The sequence below is a fragment of the Hyla sarda genome, chromosome 5 (genome assembly GCF_029499605.1).
Source record: "Hyla sarda isolate aHylSar1 chromosome 5, aHylSar1.hap1, whole genome shotgun sequence".
In the NCBI taxonomy this organism is placed as follows: Eukaryota; Metazoa; Chordata; class Amphibia; order Anura; family Hylidae; genus Hyla; species Hyla sarda.
In genome coordinates, this window is record NC_079193.1 from 26,872,974 (window position 1) to 26,892,828 (window position 19,855).

Here is a 19,855-nt window from a genome sequence, read left to right on the forward strand (position 1 = left end):
CCAGGGGACACTGTAGGGAGGCTGCCTGACAGGGCAGCAAGGGTACAGAGTAACACCTCCCGTACTGGGCCATCACAGGTCCGTTTGGCGCAAAAGAACTGATACAGAACGGGACAAAGCACAATGGCGTGTAAACTTGGTTTTACGGTGTCTTTACTATTCACTATGTGGGAGATTTATCAAAACCTGTGTAGAGGGAAAGTGGTGCAGTTGCTCATAGCAACCAATCAGATCGCTTCTTTAATTTTTCAGAGGCCTTGTTAAAAATGAAAGAAGCCATCTGATTGGTTGCTATGGGCAACCGCATCACTCTTCCTCTGCACAGGTTTCGATAAATCTCCCTCTAAGTGTTTTGCTACAAGGATCTTCAGGGTGGTAATACCCTTAGGGTGCGTCCACGCTGCTGGGATATTCTGGGCAAAGATTCTGTCTGCAGCGGGCGCCGCCAAAAGGTGCTGCAGAATCCCATTAAAGGGTACTCCGGCTCCAAGACGTCTTATCCCCTATCCAAAGGATAGGGGATAAGATGTCTGATTGCGGGAGTCCCGCCGCTGGGGACCACCGCAATCTAGCATGCAGCATCCACCTGTAAGTACTGCCAGAAGCGCTGGAGGTTCGCAGTCTTTTGCCTCCCGACCACGGAGACAAAGTATCGTGACGTCACGACTCCACCCCCGTGTGACGTCCCCAGCGGCAGAAAACCTGCGATCAGACATCTTATCCCCTATCCCTTGGGGCCGGAGTACCCCTTTAAAAACAATAGGGCTCTGTTGCAAGCAGAATTCCATTCGGGTGGGATGATGCTCTAAGACAGTGTTTTCCAAACAGTGTGTCTCTAGCTGTTGCATAACTACAACTCCCAGCATGACCGGACATCCAACTGCTGTTGGGCATGCTGGGAGTTGTAGGTGTGGAACAGACTGTTTTGAGACACACTGTTTGGGAAACACTGCTTTAGCAGGTCTAGGGAAGGTATGTGTGGTCATCAGGTACCTTAGCAGGTTTAGGGAAGGTGGCCATCAGTCCTGGGCCGTTGCAGAAGCCTTCTGGATCAGAGGGGGAGGGGAATGCTGGTTTGTCAAAAGGACCTCTCTCTTTTCAGAGATGGACTGCAACCTTGTATAAACAAATAAATCATATATGCAGTGGCCCAGTACGGGATGGTGTTTCCCTTTACCCTTCTCCTGCCCCGTCAGGCAGAGGAGTCCCTTTATGTCCCCAGGGCTCCCTTCAGTGTTATCCCCTATGTACATATGTGTAATGTTTCTTTAATTACTGTGACCATGTGCTTGTTACCCAGGAGGCACTAGTGACCAGGTGACCCCTGAAGTGACCTATGGGCTCTTTGCTAGACACCCTTATAAAAACCAGGTGTGGAGCTACAATCTGTCTCTTCCATCATTCTTGCTCCTACTGAGGTCCAGTGCAGTCGTCTCAGTGTCTGTGTCCGGAGCACTGGAGGCCTCAAGCCTAAAGTCTGCAGCCATTGGTCGCCTCCTTGGGATATTGGCTGTACTGCATAGACTGTATCACCTGTTTACCCTTAGTAAAGCTAACGTTGTCTGTAACTTGGTGTTGGCATCTTCATTGCCCTTGTACCCAGCCCAGGACCAGAGGTATTACCTTCGGGTGGTTAAGGCTAAACCATGCCCTGGCATCATGACAAGAAGGAGTTAATAATGTGTTTTAACGCTTGTGAAATAGAAGGGGAGGTCAAGAAAAGTTTGCTGCCTGTTTGGAAAACTGCCAACATCGCAAAAACTATGTGCAAAATTAGAAAAGAAGCCATGTTACGTTATCCAGCATTGCCTGTACCTGAACGGGTTAAAGATGCGCCGGAGAAGCATGCAAAAATGTCCCACGCTGGTCAATGTCCCACCCTGGGGCGTGGAAATCATGTCACTGTCACTGTGAAGATCCGCCCCTCGTTGCCGGGGGAGTGGAAGTCAGCGGTGCACCACTGATGTCCTTCCGGCCGGCGGCCATTTTCTTGGAGCCAAATATAAAAATGGACCACACGCCCGGAAGTACACAGTATACCGGAAGACGCAGAGAGGAGTCACATGGCGGAACAAGTGAGCGCACGTGTGGAGAGTCCCAAGATGGCGCCGGAGGCCCGGCAAGTTGCCGCGGCGCAGCTGTTCCAAGAACTGGCTGACCGCTTGCAACTTCTTTACCTCGGAGGCCTGCCCCCTAGTCCCACTGCCGGAGTACGACGGGGACTGGCCAGCAACCCCAGAGGAGGAAACATCCAAGTCATCAGGTGCATCATCGCCAGTGAGGCTGTCCCCTCACCACCGGACCTGGGGGTCCTGGGCCGAAATCCTGAAGGAAGAATCAGAAGTGAGTACCCCACAGGAGGCTGCAATTTCTACCACTCCTTCCACCCCGAACAAACCCCCCGAAGTCTGTTGTCCCTACACCATCACCACCTTTGCCTAAGTGATTATTCGGCGATGAGCCCAGTTTGATCCGATAAATGAGGGAGCACATTCTTTCCCTGCCAGGGAAGTCCCATCCCCCAGTTCCTCTGGCCCAGTCCGAAAGGGCCAAAAGAGACGCTGAAGTGGCTGAAATTGTGGAAGGCCTGAGGGCTAAGAGAATGGAGAAGTATGGGCCGAAGCTGATACCATTTGAGGTGCGACAGGCACAGCAATAAGATACCAAAACCCTGGAGGCCCTGTACATAAGAAAATTGGAGCATCCCTGAGAGGGTGAGCCACCCCTGGAACGCCGTCGCGTGGCCGTGGTGAAGTTTGACAAGGTACGGGGGGTTTGGAACCCTTATGGACTGCAGTCATGGAGGAACCATACTAGTCAGTCAATCAGCAAGGCATTCTGTTGAGAGTGGGGAGATTGTGGAGTACATGTCTGTGCATAGCATGAGAGGAGAGTGGGCACACCACATATATATTTTTTTATTTTTTTGTTATTATTTTAATTATTTTTATTAATAATAATAATAATAATAAATAACAACAACATCATATATAAGCCTGAAAAGGTAAATTTTCATTTAACACAAGGCAAAATAAAAATTGGCAAAAATCCAGGCAAGACAAATGCATAATTCACATTAGAGGTCACGGCGAATATTTGCATCAATCCAGCACATCAAGCGTCACTTTTTATGCCTCGGTTTCTAACATGATCAAAACAGCAATTCCAGTCTATTGTTCACAGAAGGTGTTGTGGTGGCCCAGTACAGGAGATGTTACCCTGTACCCTTGCTGTCCTGTCAGGCAGCCTCCTTCAGTGTCCCCAGGGCCCCTCGCACCTGTTTCCCCCCTGTACATATGTTCTACAGTGTATTGTATTATAAAATGTGTTGTATCTTTAAGAGTTATGTCATGTGATTGTTACCCAGGAGGTACCAGTGACCAGGTGACCCCAGGGGTGACCTATGGGCTCCCTGCTAGTCTCCCCATATAAGCCCTGGGTGGAGCTTCTCTCTCTCTCTTCCTGCTGAGGTCCAGTGCAGTCTTGTCTAGTGTGTGTATCGAGAGTGTTGGAGACCTCAAAGTCCAGTCCTGCAGCCACCATCAAGTCAAGTAAGAGAAAGTCACAGCTTTATGAGTCAAGTCACGTCAGTCCCTGTCATCTGTCAAGTCAGCGTGGTCTGCATTAATTTGTCCAATTGTCCAGTCCTACTACAAGTCCCAGCAACCCCTTAAGGACTCTGTCACTGGTCACCTCCTTGGGCCCTGGCTGAACTGTATAGACTTTACCATTTGTCTACCCTCAGTAAAGCTACAGTTATCCTTAACTTGGCGTCGGAGTCTTTATTGCCCCCATGCCTAGCCCAGGATCCAGCGGCATACCTCCGGGTGGTTATAGGCTAAACCACGCCCTGGCGTCACGAATACAACGGGTTAATGCCATCTGCCCCTAGTGTAACAACACCTGCCCTCATCACACCCCGCTACTACAGTGTCAGGATCTCATATTGTCTGGATGTGATTAATGAAGACATCGCTCCAACCAAGACATTGCTGTAAACCTCCACAGACCAGCATGGCAAAGCTACAGCAGTAAATACGCATGACCTAGAACTAAAATCACAGTGGGGGGGGGCACGTATTATAGTGTCAACGGGAAGAAAACAGAGAAAGTGAAAGGAGTTGTTGGGGGGGGGGGTATTTACAGGACCCTTATTTATTAGTCGGGGCAAAAGAGCAACTCATGAGTTGCAAAACCTGGCACATCTCTCTATAGCAACTGTGTAATGCTTTATTTTTCCTATGGTGGCGCTGCAGGGAAACTGAACACCTGCAAAAGGTTTCCTTCAAGCTGAGCGCCAGAGGAGCCAGCAGCCTGTGATATGTTTAGGGGTCTTTCTGTTTCCAGACAGAAATTCAATGTGTAGCAGGTGCTGCTGGAATGAATTGGCGCTAAGAGCGTGCGGACGTGGGCTGGCCCCATTGACAGCAATGTGGTTTTGTGCAGAATTGCGGATTCTACAATTTCCAAGGTGGAAATTCCCCTGTGTGTACTGTACAGTGGAAAAAAATGAGAGGCTGCTGCACGGAATCTGTCCCGCGTTTCTAATGGAAATTCCAGGACGTGATATGAGAAAGAGATATGAGGTTGGGATATGAGGGCGGGATTTGATGATGGGATATAGAAGGATCAGATATGAGGACGGGACAGGAGAAAGAGATATGAGGTTGGGATATGAGGATGGGATATAAGGACCAGATATGAGGATCAGATATGAGGGCGGGACATGAAGGTGGAATATGAGGTTGGGATATGAGGGTGTGATAGCCTGGAGGAGTAGGGTATGGGGAATGTAGCTGTGCGGTGATTAAAGGGTGCTTGTTAACCCTTGCTATTCGTGACGCCAGGGTGAGGGCTCCTCAGTAATGCTTGTCCTACCGCCACCCTTCCCAAGAGCGATAGGGAGGTAGATAATAATAGAATGTCCACAACCGGAGAGTTTTCTGAAACAGGTATAACTTTTACTGAAGATTTTCTGCAAGCTTCATAAACGGAACAGCCTCTATGCATACAACTGCTTTCTTTAGAGATTGTTGGGAAAGGTTGGGACTTTAGCAATTGAGAGTTTTTAAGGTATTATGCGCTGTTCCACTGAATTTAGGGGATTTAGTTGCGGTCCAGTAGTCACGCTAGATTTAGCGGGGGTAGTTTAGAACTCATGGTTTTAGTTCCGCTGAGGCCGGTAGGTTTTCAGGCCTAGCGTGGCTTTGCAAGTTGCGCAGATCCGTCCTGCTAGTCCGGCATCCACGAGAGCAGCAACCCAAGAGAGCGATAATTGGCTACAGCTCCCTTTTATGTGCAGGGCCTGGACTAGTGCTAATTGGTCCAATACTTGTGTCAATCACCATTACAAAGGATTGTGGGCAACATGTGACCCAAGGACCTCCAAAGGTCCCCCAACATACCATAGAGGATATTAACATGGTCACATGACCGAAGGTCCTGCGACGCTAAATAAGGTAAGTACTATACATTATATTAAATATACATTATTATTATTAAATATATACAGGTATTAACATTAGTGAATTAGAGTAGAGGAGAGGCGACTAGAGGTTGTCCCACCTGAGGGATCCTACCTGAGCGTAGTTACTCTGACTTTGGGGACCACCACACTAGGTACGGTATGCAATACGGCATCGGGACACCACAAGGGCGGGACAGGAGAAAGAGATATGAGGACGGGATGTGAGAAAGATATATCAGGACGGGATATGAGGACAGGATATGAGGTTGGGATATGAGGACGGGATATGATGATGGGATATAAGGACTAGATATGAGGATCAGATATGAGGGCGGGACATGAGGGCGGAATATGAGGTTGGAATATGAGGGCGGGACAGGCGAAAGAGATATCAGGACGGGATATGAGAAAGAGATATGAGGTTGGGATATGAGGACGGGATATGATGATGGGATATAATGATGAAATATAAGGACCAGATATGAGGATCAGATATGAGGGCGGAATATGAGGACGGGATATGAGAAAGAGATATCAGGACAGGCTATGAGGACGGAATATGATGATGGGATATAAGGACTAGATATGAGGATCAGATATGAGGGCGGGACGTGAGGGCGAGAGAGTCATTGTTGCTTTTTTTCTCCTACAAGGTTTAGATAAGAAGACCGGGTAACGCATGTACTCTGCTAGTATCATATAAATAAGGCTCTACAGTATGCATACATCCTGGGATGTGCACAGGTTGACTAGAAAGGGGGCTTGAGCCCGTGTCCTTTTTATGTTACTCCTAAAAGTGCCCTGGGCAGTCTGGCATCATTATGTGGACATTTATATAAAGTGCCTTTTTTTTTTTCAGTTCAGCCCCTGCCCTCCAAAGTGTCTGTGCACGTCCCTGCATACATCTATTACCCCCTTTGCAGATGCATGTACTGTATACGGGTTTTGCCAAGCTAAGCATTGAGATTTTCTTCATGGGGATGTTAAAAGGGTTTATCCACCCTTATAAAATCAATGGCGGCCTATCCTCTGGATATTAGATCGGCAGGGATTCGACCCCCCCACAGATCAGCTCTTCGAAGGAGCTACTGCCTTCATGCTGATCGGCAGCGGTTCCAGAGTCGGACCCCTACCGATCTAATATCCTGAGGATGGGCCATCAATTTTATAAGGCTGGATAACCCCTTTGACACACATCTATTGCCCTGTTTGCAGATGCACGTACTGTATATGGGATGTTAGTGTGCCTCCAGCTGTTACAAAACTACAACTTTCAGCATGCCCGGACAGCCAATGGCTGTCCGGGCATGCTGGGAGTTGTAGTTCTGCAACAGCTGTATGTACTCTTCTTATGGCAGTGGGGTGGGGGGGAGGATGTGACACAAATGGGGCTGTAGATTTGTTGCACACTTGCACTGTATCTATTATTCCATGTGAACGCCACATTTCCTCTTCCCTTCAAGCCAGAGCTAAAACACACACAGAGCACGGAGACCGATACAGCACGTCCTGTTGACACAGATTATTTTGGTCACTGTCCCTGAAGGAAATCCATGAGCGTAATTAAATTCCATCTTTACTTCTGATGAATTCTTAATTATTTCCTATAGCTGGAGGTCGCTGCCAGCGCACGCGGCCTCCTTGTTTAGCGCGCACTTATTAATTAGCGACATCATTTTGTAAAAATGTTCCCATATATACGATAATGACATTGGGTTGATCGGAGGGCGTCTGACGCACTCAGCGGATCAATACAGGTGACAGATGGGGATCATTTGACTATTGATTTAAAAAGGGCTTGGAAAAGGATCGGAAAAACATGGCCGCTTTCTTCCTGTCAGTGACTGGTGTCCAGTATTAGGCTGGGTTCAGGGTTCAAAGAAAAAGAGTTGCAAACTCCAGCTCCCAAAAAATGAAAAAATTTAAAATCCAAAAATGTATTTCACATGATTAAAATGAAAAATTGAAAAAAAAAACACTAAGGTGAATTATAAAAGCATAGCGGAAACACCGACGCGTTTCGAACCATGTGATTCTTAGTCATGGGTGCCGTGACTAAGAACCATATGGGTCAAAACGCGTTGGAGTTTCCGCTATGCTTTTATAATTCACCTTAGTGGTTTTCAATTTTTCATTTTAATTATGTGAAATACATTTTTGGATTTTAAATGTTTTCATTTTTTTGGGAGCTTTTTCTTTGGATCTATTCACACCAAGCATGCGGCTTGGACCATTTCTGTGCCTTCCTTGGGACTTTTCAAGGTTCTCCTCTAAAGATATCTACAGGGCGGTGAGCTGTTTTTTTCTTTTTTCCTATTAGGCTGGGTTCATACCAAGGAACAACCATGGGGACATTGCCGTCCCCATAGACGGCAATGCATTTGGCGTGGATTCCGCAGAGATATTGCGCAAGATCAGAGGCAACATTTCTGCGGCAGAACGTCTGTAATGCACACTAAGCAGTGAACATGACCAGAGGATGGGTTTATACTACAACATTTCCAAGCGGAATTTCGTTTTGAAAAATTCTGCTCGAAATCCTGCGCAACAGAATCCCATAGCTACCAATAGGATTCTGTTGCACCGGAATTTCTGGGCGGAATTTCATAACTGAATTCCTCTCTGAAATTCCGTAGCATAAACCCAATCTCGGGCTATGTTCCCATGGTGGAATATTTGTAGAATGCCCACCCTGAAAACATGGATGGACATTCTGCAAAGGCGCTGGCTGGATATGCCGGTGCTAGGACCGCTCGGAAATGCACTCTCTCCATAGACAGCAATGCATTTCTGAGTGGATTTCCCTAAAATAATTGACATGACAGTTTTTTTCATCGGTGACCAGAATCGGGATTTCCGTGGCAGATGTTTCCATGGCGGAAATTCTGCCGTATCCAGGATGTACAGAATCTTATTGAAAACCATGGGAGTCTGCTGCAATGTCATTTCCAGGAGAACTTTTCCCGCTGGATTCCACTCGGAAGTTCTGTAGTATGAACCCAGCCTGTCAGTCCTGCCTCACTTAAGCTAATGGGTCTGGGCTGCAAAACCAGATACAGCATGTGGACTGGTGTGGCGACGTTTTTTTTTTTTTTTTTGGAATAAAGCAGCCATCTTTTTCTTGTGCTATGCAATGTCTATTATGCTTTTTGTGCTTTTTATAAACAGCAAACAGAATAATGTTTTTATTATTATTATTATTATTATTATTAATAATAATAATAATAATTAATAAAAACAAGAACAATCATGATAAATTAAAAATAAAGACTAATAATAGCATAAATGTAGACCTAAAATCTATGGACCATCTATGGGCACAATGTGCCAACATCCACTCCATTCACAGAATACAAGCTTCCAGCATTCTGCTGATGTTGTGCATGAAGGGGAGAGGTGGAGAATTCTGTTAACACCATCCCTGCCCTATGTGAATAAATGCCCCAAAATTCCCATAATAGATTACCTAATACAATTTAAGATCTTTCTAATTCTGGTATTGAAGCAGGTTCTCTCATTTTTGCCATTGAAAAACAATTAAATGGGAATGGAGCCCAAGGCCAACTTAAGGCAGCCATAGCATAAATGCACTGTAGTTACTTTTGGATATTCATATTAAATCATTGTAAGGTTTCATGGTAACTAAGATACTCCCAGATTTCTACAGTGACTAAGACCACCATAGGGTTTTATGATAACATCACATTAGGCTTAGTTGTATGGTCTCCAAGATCACCAAAGGTCTATGGTAATTCAGATAAAAGTGTTCTATGGTCAGTAAGATCGCCATTGGGTTCTATGGTCAGTAAGATCGCCATTGGGTTCTATGGTCAGTAAGATCGCCATTGGGTTCTATGGTCAGTAAGATCGCCATTGGGTTCTATGGTCAGTAAGATCGCCATTGGGTTCTATGGTCAGTAAGATCGCCATTGGGTTCTATGGTCAGTAAGATCGCCATTGGGTTCTATGGTCAGTAAGATCGCCATTGGGTTCTATGGTCAGTAAGATCGCCATTGGGTTCTATGGTCAGTAAGATCGCCATTGGGTTCTATGGTCAGTAAGATCGCCATTGGGTTCTATGGTCAGTAAGATCGCCATTGGGTTCTATGGTCAGTAAGATCGCCATTGGGTTCTATGGTCAGTAAGATCGCCATTGGGTTCTATGGTCAGTAAGATCGCCATTGGGTTCTATGGTCAGTAAGATCGCCATTGGGTTCTATGGTCAGTAAGATCGCCATTGGGTTCTATGGTCAGTAAGATCGCCATTGGGTTCTATGGTCAGTAAGATCGCCATTGGGTTCTATGGTCAGTAAGATCGCCATTGGGTTCTATGGTCAGTAAGATCGCCATTGGGTTCTATGGTCAGTAAGATCGCCATTGGGTTCTATGGTCAGTAAGATCGCCATTGGGTTCTATGGTCAGTAAGATCGCCATTGGGTTCTATGGTCAGTAAGATCGCCATTGGGTTCTATGGTCAGTAAGATCGCCATTGGGTTCTATGGTCAGTAAGATCGCCATTGGGTTCTATGGTCAGTAAGATCGCCATTGGGTTCTATGGTCAGTAAGATCGCCATTGGGTTCTATGGTCAGTAAGATCGCCATTGGGTTCCATGGTCAGTAAGATCGCCATTGGGTTCCATGGTCAGTAAAATCGCCATTGGGTTCTATGGTCAGTAAGATCGCCATTGGGTTTTATGGTCAGTAAGATCGCCATTGGGTTCTATGGTCAGTAAGATCGCCATTGGGTTCCATGGTCAGTAAGATCGCCATTGGGTTCCATGGTCAGTAAAATCGCCATTGGGTTCTATGGTCAGTAAGATCGCCATTGGGTTCTATGGTCAGTATGATCATCACAATGTTCTACAGTAACTAAGATCATTATAGGATTTTATGATAAATAAGGTTACCATTAGGGGTCTCTGGCCAGAAAACATTGCCATAGGGCTCTACAGTCAGTCTCTTATATCACAGTAGAGTTTTATGGTTAATCACTAACACCACCTTAGGGTTCAGTGATAACCAAGATGACTATGAGGTCCTATGGTGATCTAAGCATGGTTCTTTAAATGGGCACTGTCATTAAAGGGGTACACCGCTGCTCAGTGTTTGGAACAAACTGTTCCGAATGCTGGAGCTGGGAGCTTGTGACATCATAGCCCCCCCCATGACGTCACCCCCGCCCCCTCAATGCAAGTCTATGGGAGGGGGCGTGATGCCGGGCACGCCCCTTCCCATAGGCTTGCATTGAGGGGGCAGTGCGTGATGTCATGAGGGGGGGGCTATGACATCACAAGCTCCCATCGCCGGCTCCAGTGTTCGGAACAGTTTGTTCCAAACGCTGGGCAGCGGAGTACCCCTTTAAAACAAATTTTTGCTACTACACTCCTTATGGTAAATAAAACATCTTTCTAATGTACATTGTTTAAAATAATAATAATAATGAAGTTTTCTATGTTTTATTTGTGTTTAAAAAGGCTGCCACTAGGCGTCTCCCTACTTGTCCATAGCACATTTCCCCCCAGCTCTTGCACAGACTTTGGACTCCTGCTGGCCTGGCAAAAGTCCAAAAGCAGGAAATGCAGTCTGGAGTTCTGGGGGGGGGGGGGGGGCTGCAGCCTTAACCAATCATAGCTCATCTCACACTGAACTGCTCTGGATTGTGTGTAGCAGAGTGAGGGAGGAAATTCTCCCCATTATGGCTTCAGGTGATGTCATGCCTGCTGGGGAAGGCCCCCTCCCCAGTCTGTGAATCTGACTGAGACTGAGCAGGAAATACAGAACAATATCAAGGTAGAAAACTAACAAATAATAAAAATAAGGGCAGGGGGTGGTTTATCAAGATGGGGGCAGTGAACTGGGAGGATTATAAAATGTAACAAGACCATGACAGGTTCTCCTGCTCCATCCTGCCCGGGCTGTAAAAAAAATGAAAAGGAGCCATCTCTCACCTCCCTGGGTTCCCGCGGAGCGCCACTACAGCTGACCGGTCCTCCGGTCCATCCTCTTCATACTTCAGTGTGAACGAAGCGTCACATGTCGCTTTGCGGCGGCCGGCGATAGGCTGAGCGCCATGTGACGCTTCGATCACATGGAAGTATGAAGAGGATGGACCGGAGGACCGATCAGCTGTAGTGGCGCTCCGCGGGAACCCAGGGAGGTGAGAGATGGCTCATTTTCATTTTTTTTGCAGCCCGGGCAGGACGGAGAAGTACTCTGCACTAGAGTACTCCTTTAAGGGGCTAAAAGACAGAGTTATGGTTTAAAATTAAATTAGGCATTTACGCCTAGGTTCCTTTAAGACATATCAAGTGAAAACACACCTGTTCCTCTATATCCTCCATCTCTCTGTATTACAGCCATAACTATGTATTGTTATATAATCGGCCTCACATCCAACCATTCATTACAATGTTTTCTTTCCATTCCAAGGCTCTTCTATGCAATATCCGAGGGCGGACAACTTCATTCATCCTATATCTACACTCCCCACAAGACCTCTAGCAATCCGCCCTGGCCAAGGATAGGCAAATAACCACCATCTCCCTTGGCTTCCGTAAGTAAATAACGTCAGGAGAAGATTGGCATTAAGATGACATTTCCACATCTCTAGTTCTGATCCTCTGGACCCCGAATGAGCTGCAGTATCGGGAGCTGCCAAGTTGCAGGGTTGTGGTCGATCATTGGGGCCAAATGTGTTGGCTTTACCCATTTACCAATGACCCCCAGATTTATTGCTACTAAGCCAATGAACCAAAGTACCCCTCCCTCCAAAAGAAAAGTTGAGGGGGAGACAATTTTTTTTTAGATACCTCCCCCTTGTGGAGGGCCACAATTTGGAAGCCACTGACGTAGAAAGGTAAACCTTGTCTCACAAGACTATGGGTCACTTATAATAAATAGGTTTATGAGGGGTTAAATAGAGTATTAATGCATTCAGATGATGGGGTCTTTGAATATACCCTAACAAATAATTTTAGGGCTATTTTATTGTTATTTATTTATTTATTTACATTTTTTTTTTTTTGGGGGGGGGGGGGAATTTTTTTTTAAATAAAAATAAATAAATAAACAATAAAATAGCCCTAAAATTATTTGTTAGGGTATATCCAAAGACCCCATCATCTGAATGCATTAATACTCTATTTAACCCCCTCATAAACCTATTATAAATGACCCATAGTCTTGTGAGACAAGGTTTACCTTTCTAGGTCAGTGGCTTCCAAATTGTGGCCCTCCAGATGTTGCAAAACTACAATTCTCAGCATGCTGGAAATTGTAGTTTTGCAACATCTGGAGGGCACAGTTTGGAGTCCACTGCTGTAGGTAATTGGAGGGGTGGCAGATTAACCCCAATTGCCTTAACATTTATTCCCATTTGCCCCTAAATCCCTATATAAATCCCATATATACCGCAACAAGAAGTATAAAAAAAATACCATATATATTTGCATGCTGGGAGTTTTGGTTTTAGTTCTCTAGGTCAGCGGCCTCCAAAGTGTTGCCCTCCAGATGTTGCAAAACTACAACTTCCAGCATGGCCTATTAACCCCAATTGCCATAACATCATTTACCTATTTGCCCCTCAAATCCCTACATAAATCCCATATATGCAGCAACAAGAATTATAAAAATCCCATGTGTGCACGCTGGGAGTTATAGTTTTGCAACATCTGGAGGGCCACAGTTTGGAGGCCACTGCTGTAAGTATTAGTTGGGGGTGCCATATTAACCCCCAGTTGCCCTAACATATATTCCCATTGGCCCCTGAAATCCTTACATAAATTCTATATAGGCAGCAACAACAAGTAGAAGAAGAAGATTCCCATATATGCATGCTGGGAGTTGTAGTTGTGCAACATCTGGAGGGTCACAGTTTGGAGGCCACTGCTGTATTTATTAGTTGTGGGTGCCATATTAACCCACAATTGCCCTAACATGTATTCCCATTGGTCCCTGAAATCCTTACATAAATTCTATATAGGTAGCAACAAGAAGTAGAAGAAGAAGATTCCCATATATGCATGCTGGGAGTTGTAGTTGTGCAACATCTGGAGGGTCACAGTTTTGGATCACTGTCATAGGTAATAAAGAGGGAGCCAGATTAACCCCAATCGCCTTAACATTAATTACTAAATCCCTATATAAATACCCTATTTGCAGCAACAAGAAGCATAAAAATCTCATATATGCAGCAACACGAAAGAAAGAAAGAAAGCCATAAGGCAAAAAAATAAAAATAATAAATCTCTGGAGTATTTGGAGAACCTAATGTAGTGTTTACCACCAGGGTGCCTCCAGCTGTTGCAAAACTGCAACTCCCAGCATTCCCGGACATCCAACGTCTGTCGGGCATGCTGGGAGTTGTAGTTTTGCAACAGCTGGAGACACACTGTTTGGAAAACACTGCTTTAGCAGGTCTAGGGAAGGTATGGGGAAGGAGGGGGAGATCCATTCCAATTGCCTTAACATTTATTCCCATTTGTCCCTCAAATATATATATATATATATATATATTTATTTTTTTTATTTTATTTAATTTTTTTCACATATATGCAGCAACAAGAAGTATAAAATCCCATAAATGCATGCAAGGAGTTTTGGTTTTAGCTTCCTAGGTCAGCGCCTCCAATATGTGGCCCCCCCATATGTTACAAAACTACAACTCTCAGCATACTGGGAGTTGCAGTTTTGCAACAGCTGGAGGCACCCTGTTGGTAAACACTACATTAGGTTATCCAAATACACCAGAGATCATTTTTTTTTTGCCTTCTAGCTTTCTTTCCTGTTGCTGCATATATGAAATTTTTATACTTCTTGTTGCTGCAAATGTGGTATTTATATAGGAATTTATTAATAATATATATATATATATATATATATATATATATATATATATATTTATATATATATATATATATATATATTTTTTTTTTTTAATATGAAGTATATAAATCCCATGTATGCAGCGACAAGAATAAAATAAAATAATAATCTCTGGTGTATTTGGATAGCTCAATGTAGTGCTTTCCACCAGTGTGCCTCCAGCTGTTGCAAAACTACAACTCCCAGCATGCCCGGACAGCCAACGGCTGTCCGGGCATGCTGGGAGTTGTAGTTTTGCAACATCTGGCGTGCCACAGTTTGGTGGTCACTAAAAGTGGGGGGTGGCAGATTGACCCCAATTGTTGCCCCTCAAATCCCTCTATAAATCCCATATATATGCAGCAGTAAGCTAGCTATAAGGCTGTATACTTAAAAGAAGCAATTTATGTACAGTTTATGTGCCCATCATCTCCTGCGTGCAAATCCCAGTCGGGTCAACGAGATTAAAGTGGTCTCCTACATCCCCCCCCCCTCCCCATAGGGGCAGCGACAGTGAACTATAAACCCAGATTTTTTGTGAGAAGGGCAAGAAATGGTCGCAAATTTCTCATCTCCTTTGCTAGAGATCCTATGCAGGGAGGTTTTTTTCGTGAGGTGTAGTCCCATGGGACCCCCCCGAGCTTAGAAATGTATCACATTCACTATCCTGCTTTGAATAATTTACAATCAGGCGGTGGCGGCGTTGCGATACGGTTAAGGCGAGTGATGTCGGAGCGGGATATATATATATATATATATATACATATGTGTGTAGTATCAGGTAAGAAGATGCAGATAGGTTCGCACCTTAATAAATTCCCCACTCACCGTTGTGCCGAGATCTTAACCGGTTGTTTCATCTACAACTCCCGGACGCGTCTCGCTCTCCCTCTCTCTCTCTCCCCGGCAGTCGGTCGCAGCCAGGCCGGTCGTCATTCAGCAAATGAATTCACAACATGTTACTGGAGCGAAGCTGGAATGGGAAGGACGTTACTACAGAGCGCGCAGGGAGAGGGGGAATCGCAGGCAGCGAGCAGGGAAATCTCAACAGGCAGACCATATTCTCTTAGGATTCCCTGGCATCACGCCTAGTCGAGCACAGACAAAATAAGAGCCCGTTGGCCTGCCGCTCCCACACCGTGCCACCTTAAAGGACGACGAGGAACGAGAAATAAGGATGGACCTGCCTATGGAGCGGCCAAGGAATCAGCCGGCGCTCTGGCGTGCCTGCAGTAGTAAAAGCAGCCGGGAGATGTATATAGAGAGAGTGACACTATACTATACACTGGGATTATATAGGAGTAGGGGGGGGTGGGCATGGTGGCAGTCACAGAGCTATACAGCCCCTTCGCCCAATTGGTTTGTGGTGGCCCAGTACAGGAGCTGCACCCCCTGTACCCTTGCTGCCCTGTCAGGCAGACTCCATTCGGTGACCCCCTGGGCCGTCCCATCACCTATGTGCCCTGAATAGTTAAACAATGTATATGTCATCCAATGCAATGTACATAATTTGTTCTGTGCCTTTAAGTAATGTTGCTATGTGTTGTAACCGAGGAAGGTACCAGTGACCATGTGACCTACAGGGTGACCTATGGGACCCCTCCCGGGTCTCCCCCATATAAACCCTGGGTGAAGCTAGTTCAGTCTCTTAGTCTGTTCTCTACGATGTGCAGTGAGGTCAAGTCCTGAGAGAAAGAGTGTCTGGTGTCCTGAGGAGGCCCAAAGCCTACCACGGATCCACAAGTCTACTGCCCCCCAGGTCCAAGTCAAAACCTGGTAAGCTACAAATGGGGTGAAGTCTGTCATAGTCAGTAAAAGTCTGTATCAAGTCAGCGTGGTCCTGCATCAAATTGTCCAAGTCCACTATAAGTCCCAGCAAGCCCGGTGGTCTCTGAAGTCACTGGTCACCTCCGTGGGCCTAGCCAAGCTGTATAGACTGTTACACCTCTCTGACTCAGTAAAGCTGCCGTTGTTCCGTAACTTGGCGTCTGTGTAATTATTTGCCCCCGTGCCTAGCCCAGGATCTAGGGGCATACCTTCGGGTGGTGTAGAGGATAAACAACACGCTGGCTTCACGAACACAAGGGGTTAATTTAATCTGCCCCTAGGGTAATTCCATCTGCCCTCATCACAAGCTCACCACAGGTTTATCGATGCAAATGATCTAGTTAAGACAGATTGTGTCGTTCAGGAGTCTGGGAAAGTTGGGTTATATATATATATATATATATTAATTAAGGAACAAGGATACAAAAGAAGTTTATATAGATGTTTCAAGCCCTGTTCGGGTGAATGGGAAGAGCTGCTGGCAGCATGGGTATAACTAACAGGTATAGGAGCAGTTATGGGGCTCAACAAGTAACATCACTGCGTGTATCATCCCTGTACTGTGACATCACTGTGTATCATCCCTGTACTGTGACATCACTGCGTGTATTATCTCTGTACTGTGACATCACTGTATATTATCCCTGTACTGTGACATCACTGTGTATTATCCCTGTACTGTGACATCACTGTGTGTATTATCTCTGTACTGTGACATCACTGTGTGTATTATCCCTGTACTGTGACATCACTGTGTGTATTATCCCTGTACTGTGACATCACTGTGTGTATTATCCCTGTACTGTGACATCACTGTGTATCATCCCTGTACTGTGACATCACTGTGTGTATTATTCCTGTACTGTGACATCACTGTGTATATTATCCCTGTACTGTGACATCACTGTGTATTATCCCTGTACTGTGACATCACTGTGTATTATCCCTGTACTGTGACATCACTGTGTATTATCCCTGTACTGTGACATCACTGTATATTATCCCTGTACTGTGACATCACTGTGTATATTATCCCTGTACTGTGACATCACTGTGTATATTATTCCTGTACTGTGACATCACTGTGTGTATATTATCCCTGTACTGTGACATCACTGCATTATCCCTGTACTGTGACATCACTGTGTATTATCCCTGTACTGTGACATCACTGTGTATTATCCCTGTACTGTGACATCACTGTGTGTATTATCCCTGTACTGTGACATCACTGCGTGTATTATCCCTGTACTGTGACATCACTGCTTGTATTATCCCTGTACTGTGACATCACTGCGTGTATTATCCCTGTACTGTGACATCACTGCGTGTATTATCTCTGTACTGTGACATCACTGTATATTATCTCTGTACTGTGACATCACTGTATATTATCTCTGTACTGTGACATCACTGTATATTATCTCTGTACTGTGACATCACTGTATATTATCTCTGTACTGTGACATCACTGTATATTATCTCTGTACTGTGACATCACTGTATATTATCTCTGTACTGTGACATCACTGTGTGTATTATCCCTGTACTGTGACATCAATGTGTATTATCCCTGTACTGTGACATCACTGTGTATTATCCCTGTACTGTGACATCACTGTGTGTATTATCCCTGTACTGTGACATCACTGTGTGTATTATCCCTGTACTGTGACATCACTGTGTGTATTATCCCTGTACTGTGACATCACTGTGTGTATTATGCCTGTACTGTGACATCACTGTGTGTATTATCCCTGTACTGTGACATCACTGTGTGTATTATGCCTGTACTGTGACATCACTGTGTGTATTATCTCTGTACTGTGACATCACTGTGTGTATTATCCCTGTACTGTGACATCACTGTGTGTATTTTCCCTGTACTGTGACATCACTGTGTGTATTATCCCTGTACTGTGACATCACTGTGTATTATCCCTGTACTGTGACATCACTGTGTGTATTATCTCTGTACTGTGACATTACTGTGTGTATTATCTCTGCACTGTGGCATCACTGCGTGTATTATCCCTGTACTGTGACATCACTGTGTGTATTATCCCTGTACTGTGACATCACTGTGTGTATTATCCCTGTACTGTTACATCACTGTGTATTATCCCTGTACTGTGACATCACTGTGTATTATCCCTGTACTGTGACATCACTGTGTATTATCCCTGTACTGTGACATCACTGTGTGTATTATCTCTGTACTGTGACATCACTGTGTGTATTATCTCTGCACTGTGGCATCACTGCATGTATTATACCTGTACCGTGACATACCTCCCAACAGTCACCGATTTTGGGGTGATGTCCCACCGCCCCGAAACGGCCCCCACATGTCCCGCATTTAACTGTAAATGTCTCTTATGAAAAGGTATCTACAGTTAAATGTGGTGGGAGGTTTGACAAGTTTGAAGAGCCAGTAATTGGTGTACTGCTGCTGCCTACTATGGGGCACACTGCTAGCCTACTGTGGGGGACACTGCCGCCTACTATGGGGGGGGGGGGGGGGGAATCTGCCGCCTACTATGGGGGGGGGGATTTTCCGCTTACTATGGGTGGGGGGGAATCTGACGCCTACTATGAGGGGGAAACTGCCGCCTACTATGGGGGGGATCTGATGCCTACTATGAGGGGGAATCTGACGCCTACTATGAGGGGGGATTTGCTGGCAACCTTATGTAGGGAACATCTCTTATATGGTCTGTAGTGGTAATGATGGGGGTTGTCGTCAGTCACCTATTACTGTATGTCATCACTTATATGGTCTGTAGTGGTAATGATGGGGGTTGTCGTCAGTCCTTATTACTGTATGTCATCACTTATATGGTCTTTAGTGGTAATGATGGGGGTTGTCAGTCACCTATTACTGTATGTCATCACTAATATGGTCTGTAGTGGTAATGATGGGGGTTGTCGTCAGTCACCTATTACTGTATGTCATCACTAATATGGTCTGTAGTGGTAATGATGGGGGTTGTCGTCAGTCACCTATTACTGTATGTCATCACTTATATGGTCTGTAGTGGTAATGATGGGGGTTGTCGTCAGTCACCTATTACTGTATGTCATCACTTATATGGTCTGTAGTGGTAATGATGGGGGTTGTTGTCAGTCTGTCAGTAGTGGACATCCTCCTAAACTTAGATGACAGACTGACAATATTATTCCTGTTAATGGTGTATTCACACGTACAGTATCCTGCGCCGATTTGATACACAGGATTTTCTGCTATACATTTTTGACTTCATAGTAAAGCAAAATCTGCAACAGAAAATAAGCACTGTTAGGGTGCCTTCACACGTGCGTATTGCTGCTGCAGATTTTGCTGTGTATTATCCCTGTACTGTGACATCACTGTGTGTATTATCCCTGTACTGTGACATCACTGTGTATATTATCCCTGTACTGTGACATCACTGTGTATATTATCCCTGTACTGTGACATCACTGTGTGTATTATCCCTGTACTGTGACATCACTGTGTGTATTATCCCTGTACTGTGACATCACTGTGTGTATTTTCCCTGTACTGTGACATCACTGTGTGTATTTTCCCTGTACTGTGACATCACTGTGTGTATTATCCCTGTACTGTGACATCACTGTGTGTATTATCCCTGTTCTGTGACATCACTGTGTGTATTATCCCTGTTCTGTGACATCACTGTGTATATTATCCCTGTA

The 19,855-nt window shown here is 45.1% G+C and overlaps 1 protein-coding gene across 5 annotated transcripts in view; it reads right to left on the minus strand.

Annotated features, from left to right (window-relative positions):
- Positions 1-19,855, minus strand: part of CDK14 (cyclin dependent kinase 14) — a 551,260-nt gene that overhangs the window by 444,995 nt on the left and 86,410 nt on the right. Inside the window, exon 1 of one of the 5 annotated variants that reach the window (XM_056519059.1) lies at positions 15,158-15,628. The exons of the other annotated variants lie outside the window; for them this stretch is intronic. The gene's annotated coding sequence lies outside the window, so the exon portion shown is untranslated. Of the gene's footprint in view, positions 1-15,157; positions 15,629-19,855 lie in introns of those variants that run through there. 5 annotated transcript variants of the gene reach the window in all.